The sequence below is a fragment of the Pygoscelis adeliae genome, unplaced genomic scaffold, assembly GCF_000699105.1.
Source record: "Pygoscelis adeliae isolate BGI_AS28 unplaced genomic scaffold, ASM69910v1 Scaffold57, whole genome shotgun sequence".
NCBI classification, from domain to species: domain Eukaryota; kingdom Metazoa; phylum Chordata; class Aves; order Sphenisciformes; family Spheniscidae; genus Pygoscelis; species Pygoscelis adeliae.
In genome coordinates, this window is record NW_008825615.1 from 14,333,659 (window position 1) to 14,340,968 (window position 7,310).

Sequence of the window (7,310 nt, forward strand, 5' to 3'; positions counted from 1 at the left end):
TCCCGTTCTCCTGCACAAAGACAGGTATACAAACTGTCTCAACCTGGAGTTGCATGGGAGAAAGTGTACACCACAGTTTGACCATGCTGATTGCTGGAAGTAGACTTGCAGTATGGATAAGCATAGCAAAGCTGTCTTTCATCCAGCTAACTCTGATATTTTGAAAAATAAAGTGATACTGTGTAAGCTTTAGTGAAGCCAGAATGGACTGGATATTGGTAGGGAACTGTCAGTTTCCATTCTCTCTTTTAAAAAATAGATTAAGACTTTATTTCTGAAGTGTCCAGTCAGCTGCAACAGTATTGTTTTAGAAACAATTTGTTATGAGTTTTTCATACTTTTATTGACAGGTTTCCACTTCAATGCTATATATCTTCCCATAAGCACTGAAATTTGTAACAGCGTGAATCGTGAAGGAGAAATAAATTTATACTGTAGTCTTTCTGTAACTTTGTAATCTGGCAGTTATGGTTTTTTTTTCCTGCGAGTGAGTCATAATGTGCATAGATGGGCATTCTCTGCATATAAAAAAGATTAACAAAAGTGTCTCAGACCATTAGAAGAGAATCAAGAAGCTTCGCTAAAGGAGAAATTTTACCATTTTTCTGAGCTGAAGTTCATATGTTATTTGAAGTGCTTACAGTTAAATCCTATAGCTTTATTAACTGACTAATTTTTTTTGAAAAATCAGCTGTAGCTTTTTGCACTTGTTCTTTGTAAGGGCATAATTGCAAACCTATTAGATCATCTGCAGCTCTGGCCAGTACATTATTGTTCCTTACAGTAGATTCTTGAGAGTTTTCCAGGCTAGCTTTTAGCCAGGAACGATGTGAGACCCTTTAGATACACTGTGCAGGAAAACAGATTCCTCTGTCTTTTTCTTTCTGTTTTACTTATTTATTTGCTAATATGACTTGCACGTTTTCTGTGCTGTCAGTGATTTTCCTTGTTTGAGATAACTTTGCTCATATGAATCTTTTTAGCTGTATCCCCTGGGAGACTCTGAAAAGCAAGCTCTTAATTCAGACAGCACAATAGGCTTACAGGTAGTTGTGTAGTCAGTGTTGTTTAATCAAATGTCTTTTGCATGAAAAGCTTTTCCTGGAAAGTCAGTCTTTTCTGTTCCCAAACACATTTTTATGTTCTTCTCTAAAGTTATTCCAGTTTGCCTATCTGGTATTCATTTTCTTGGAACAGCATAACTGGTCAACAAAATGTTTCTTCCTCTGAGAAAGGTTTTAGGCATGTATTTATATTGCTATATGTAACTGATTTTTAAAGTAAAACATCGAAGAAAATTTAGTTTATTGTTTGCGGGCTGGCTAGATTGTTGTAATACTTAAAGTTAGTTTTAGTCCAGAACAATTCAAACCAATTCTCATGAATATCTCCAATATTACCAGAAAGTAATTGTTTACCTGGTGTTACCCAGTAAAATTGTTTGCTGTAATATTTGGGGAAGTGAGCATAAACATGACTCATTTTCAATCATTCTTTAATTGTTTTTTAAATAGTTTTGTTTATAGGTTCTTTGTTTTTTCCCTTTAATTGCCACCTCTGTTTATTTTCCATACTCTGATACACACAGAAAAGATCAATTGAAGTAACTGGAGAAAAGCACAAAAGTGAGAAGCATAATAAGTAATGGAAATAATTTTTTTTTCAATCAAAAATGTCATTTGGGACCTGAAAGGATTAAATTGTCTTGTCAGGAGAAATAGCACTGGTAAATAAGCACAAGGGTAAAAATAGTATTTGAATCTCAACTAGAACTCATTTTAATGGACATTATTCATCAGAAAGAAGCAGCTGGAGTGGCTGCTGGCCCTGAGAATGCTCAGCAGCCTGACTGTGTCGTCACAAGGCCATTTTTTATTCCAACGGATACTTTATATGTACTGGGGAAAAACTCAAATTAAGGGGAAAAATAAATGAACAGAGTCTATGCAGTGATCACTTGTGGTTAATAGAGGTGATAAGTTATCGGTCTGCTGAAAGAAATGAAAAAATACGTTTATTTGTCAGTTTTGAACTTTGAACTACACAGCTGGCAAATCTGGACAATTTTCCAGTATTCCATCTAGTTTCATTCATGAAAGTTTGGAACCATTTGCCTTGTCTTTACAGTGTCCACAAAGCAATAAGCAGTTTAAAAATAATCGGGTGAGACTGACTTTACTGATACACCCAGATACAGAGTTCATAAGGTATCAAAAGTCTCACATAAGAAGTAATTTCTGATCACTCCAATATTTCTTTTTAAAAAACTATAGAACATTATTACAGCTGTACTACCTAGAGTTAAATATTTGGTGACCAACTGAAGGCTGAATCTTTTATGATGAACTTAGTATAATGGCAATGACCAGCTATTTCAACAGTACTTTTGGAATAAAAATGGGTAGTAGTTTCATGTATACATAGGATTACCTGTGCTATTGGATGGTTTGCCTGGGGATTTAAGTTGATACAAACTCTGCAGCTACTTTGCTCAGGAAACTTTCACAGACAGTTGATAATTCAGCTGTAAAATGTTGCTTTCAATTCCAGAAAAATACATATTCCTCAGTAACACCGTGACCTTGTTATTCTTAGAGTAAATACATTTGCTCCATTCTGACTAATACAGTCATGTAATGGCTTCACTGAGACCTACTACTTTGAAATGAGAGTGATGCCTGATGCTGACTTGTGTTGCATACAGCTGAACATTTCAGACAAAAGGCCATATGACTATCTTCAGCAGTGCCCACTGGCAAGATGATAAGCATGAACATCTAAGCAGCGAGCAGGAAGTTACACTCCCTTGGTACATCATCCCATCTCCCAGAAGTCTGAAGCTCAGGAATTTTTAAGCTGGATTTATGACCTTTTATTTAATAATCTTGACGGATTTTTTTTTTTCCTCTGTGGTATTTGAGCCCAGAACATCATGCTCAGGTAAAATATACTGCTAGCAGCTCTAAGCTATGAAAGCCTTCACAGATGACGGAGTAGCCAATGGAAGGAATCAAATGGAGAAAGAATTAAACAGGCCAAACCAAAACAAAGCAAAAAAAGGCAACAGACAAGGCAACGAAAACTCTTTTCTGTACTTTTCCCATAATAATGTTCACATGATTACAAATGTTGATCAGGAGTAACCCCCGAATTTATGTTGGAGTATAAAAGCTGCATTTAGTTACCTTTGTAATCTAATGCTGGATCTGCCCTTCATTTTCATGTTTTGGTATGTGTAGACAGAGAGGCTTCACTGCAGAGACAGTTCTGGTAGCCTGCAGAAGCAGATGCCATGAGAAGTGCTTCTACAGGGCTGTGCTATTTAACAGAGGGAGGAGAGAGGAGATGACACTTGTTCTGAGCTCCTGAGTTGAGCTAGCTCTACTCCTTGAGAAAAGGAGGAGGAAGGACCTGAGGCAAAAACATTAGATAATAAACAACTTCTCAGAGAAAGGCTAAAACACTTAATTCAAATACATCAAGTACTTCCTAACATTTCTGTTGCCTCGCAGGGTTTTAGTTACTGATACTGCCAGTGAGGGAGAAGGTCATAGCATGGCTGCAAATTTGAGTGTAGGCGTGGATACATGTCTGAATAGCTATAAGAATTTCTGTCCTTTAAGATGTAATGTATTTTATGAAAAGGGTTGGAAAACTTCTCTTCTGATGCATTAGATAATTGTGCTTTAAATGTGCTAAAGATTTTCTGTAAGAGACTTCCACAAGAGGTCCACAGACCTCTCTGTCAGGATGTTTTCCTAACACCAAGTTAAATTTTTCTTTTGCAGTTGAATTCCATTATGCTTAGTTACATCACCCTAAATAGTTCTGTTTACTTAGCGGTTACAGTCCTTAAATATCTTTAGACCATTACTGTTGACCCTTGGTTGTTTCCTAGCCAAACTGAGCTTGTTTACTTCTCCCTTGTCTTTCCCAAGTAGTCCTGTTGTCATGCCTTTGTCATTTATGTTGTTCAGTGACTCCAAAAGCTTTTCAGTAAGGAAGTGCGCAGTGCAGTTGTCATTGCCTTATCAGTACATCCTCTATTTTTATTTTTATTTTATATTTGTCTGATGTGATACACCTATGAATGCTGTCGGAACTTTTGTCCTTTAGGCATGCAAGTGCATTGAAGATACACTTCTGAGGTTTACTTTGCTATTGCACCTAAAATTTCTTTGGAATTAATACTTGTCATATGTCCTTGGTTGATTTTTTCCCTAGAGGTAAACTAACTTTCATGTTCCAGCAAGGCTCTTAATTCGCTGATGATGACAGTATTGCTAATTTGTCTGTGTCCTTTATGTAAGTTCTTTGGCCTAAGAAGTCTGTTCAACTTATTCCCTTAGAATTATGTGTAAATTATTGCCATTTTCTTTAAATTCCAAAGTTACATTTTGCCTGTGATTTTTTAAATACCCAGCCATCTGGTGCAAAACTAAGCATGTCAGTATCTTGCTGTTTATCACTTTGCCTTTACAGATTTTCAGGCAGTAGAAATTTATCAGCACTGTTCCCACCCACAACAAGTTGAGAGGGAGATTTTGTATAATCCTGATTTCAGTTGCACTGATGTAAAATAATTAATGAGAATATAAACAAAGTGCTGTGGAGTAGTGCTGATAGACAACATTGATGAAACATTATAGTGGGGTTCAGTTTAAGACACTTACATTTAGTGTTTACATATGTACAGAGACACTGGGTGTCTAAATTCCTGTATTAGTCAACAGATATTTAACTAATATACCCCAAGAGGTATGGGATTCTTATGCTGTAAGGTATTTTGTCTTGCCCACGCTGCTGCTTCGAAAGGATGAAGGGAGGCATATATTTGCCTCCCAAATATTTTGTGCCACTGTCTTCTAACACTGGGTGGGTGTCTAGGGAATCTCAAAAGGCAGGAGCTGCCTATGTTTAGGCAACTGGATTCAAAACTGAGTATCAAATTCAGGGTTAGCTATAATACTTTTTACACCATTTGTGTGTCTTCTGAAAAGTTCATGAGAGAAGACCAAGTCCAAATAAAAAGAATTATTTTTCTTGGCAAATTTAGTGCTTTCACCTTATTTGAAAGTGAACCTTCAGTCCTGAACTCGTCTGTGTCAGTTGAAAAGGGAATTTTCACTTCTGTCCCTTTTACATAAAATGTCAGCTATAGCACAGCTGTTCTTGGAGCATATGTATGTGTGTCACATACATACTCCTATTGAGGGCTTTGAGGTTAGGGAAGGAGGACTTGAGCTGACTTTAGTGCAAAAAAATTGTAGGCATTAGCATATAGATTAATGATCCATACTGCAAAAGGAGTAGTGGTACAAAGACATGCTCAGTTTTTGTGAAAGCCGGTTTTCATAATTTATAGAAGGTGTTTTTAACTTGTCCAAACAATTGCTACGTTATTTGTACCACACAGTGATTCTCATTTTTGTGACTTTCTGTGAATTTCCTTTTCAATCTTCTCTGTTACGGCTTTCCATTAAAAAAACACACTGACAATGTGTTTGATTTGCTCTGAAATCACATTACAAGATCTAGCTTTGAGCTAAGTATGCAGTTTTGTAAGCTGAAAACTCTTCTGCCATCCTTCATTCATCTCGTGAATTTTGAAATTCAGTTCAGCCAGGAAATTGTCCTCCTCTACTTCTTCCCCTACTCAGTTAAAAGGAGAAGGAAGGGAAATTGCATTTCAGAGATCTAAAATGTGGAATGAAGTTTTATTTATATAGAATTATATCCTACAGGAAGTCATACAAACTTTTTGCTTTTTTTGGAGAAGAAATAAAAGAAACTTTTAAAGGCATTTTTTGGCTTGGTGAATTGTTTCAGCTACCTGGGAGGCTTATAAGCAATCTGGGAATGCTACACCATTTACTGTTAAAGCTGATTTTGCTAGAACTGCCTTGAGCACTAAAAGTGGAATGCTTGATAAAGGATCCATGTATGACAGAGACCTAGAATTCTGTTTACTTCTAAACTAAACATTACCAGCTGGCTTGTCAGGCATCTGCTCAAACGTCTTTTGGGAAGAGGGCACAGCGAGTACTCTCTTGTATCTAACCCAGCAAATAATTTTAGCTCTGTTTATTATTCCCAGGAAGCTCTGACTGATTTAAAGAAGAAATCAGACATACACAGGGCCTTCCTTGTATTGAAAAGGTTCTATTAGCTCCTTTTTACCAGTGTGGAAATCCCCCCATTAAATTTTGTGCTAAGTTTTTAAGACTGAAACTCATTTAGAAATGGGATTATTAGTTCTTTCAGTTCAAATCAAGATCGAATTCTGGGTATTTGAAATTGGATAGTCCATTTTATGGGATTTATCAAATTTAGTTTGGGCTGCCTGTTGAAAGGTCTGAGCCAAATAGTCTCAGAGTTTTATAGGACAATTTCTCTTCTTGTTTTGTATGTTTTCTCAAAAAAAACCTCTTTGTAGCTAATTTTGTCCATTGGAGTGACGTGGTTTTAATGGAGCTAGGTAAAATTCCTATTATTCAGTTACTTGCCTCTGTTAAAGGATTCTTCTAAAGCACTTGTTAATTTTGCATAAAAGCTGGCTATCTTTGCTGTACTCATTGAATCCAATCTACCAAAACACCTCAGGCATATATTTTGGGTTCTGTAAAGGTTCTCTTGTTCTGCCAATGTTGATTTCTAGTAAAGCATTCCTGAAATTCTCTTTTCAACTCATGAATTATTTAGTATTTCTTTTTGTAGTCCCAGTCATTCAAATTATTTTTTTACTTGCATAGCCTGTTATATACCCTCAAGTTCATAGCTAAGTGCTTAGTATTGAGAATGGAATTTTTATTATTTAGAGATATTATAAAACTAGCTGCATAACGTATTAGAACATGCCTTGTTTGTTAAAGCTTATTCCTGTAACTGAAAATAAGCCTTTGAAAGTCCTATCATTTTTCAAGTATTTTTCTTGAGAGAGAGAGGAAAAAAAAAAGTGTCTACGTATGTGGGTTAATTTGGTCTTTTTATTTTCCCCCAATGGGGAATAAAACAATATGTTTGTTACATTGTCATGTAACAATTCTAAAATAACGGATTTCAGCATGAAGTCTGGAGGCTGCAAACTTCAGATGCAGAGATGAAAGCTTCTGAAAGCTGAAATCTAAATCTCAAATGTATGATTGTGATAGCAGTTACTGAAATTTGTGACCTAAAATGGCAGGGTTGTGACAACAGTTCTCTAGTAACCAGGAAGATTGTTTTTTCCTTAAATAGGTGTTTGGAAATTTGTAAATATAACTTATGAAAAGTCACAAGTCTTGGTTTCGTTTCTGTAGGGATATCAGGGA

General features: G+C 36.1%; 1 protein-coding gene across 1 annotated transcript in view; it reads left to right on the forward strand.

Moving 5' to 3' along the window:
• Positions 1–7,310, forward strand: part of COL21A1 (collagen, type XXI, alpha 1) — an 84,758-nt gene that overhangs the window by 21,434 nt on the left and 56,014 nt on the right. The gene's annotated exons all lie outside the window — the stretch shown is intronic.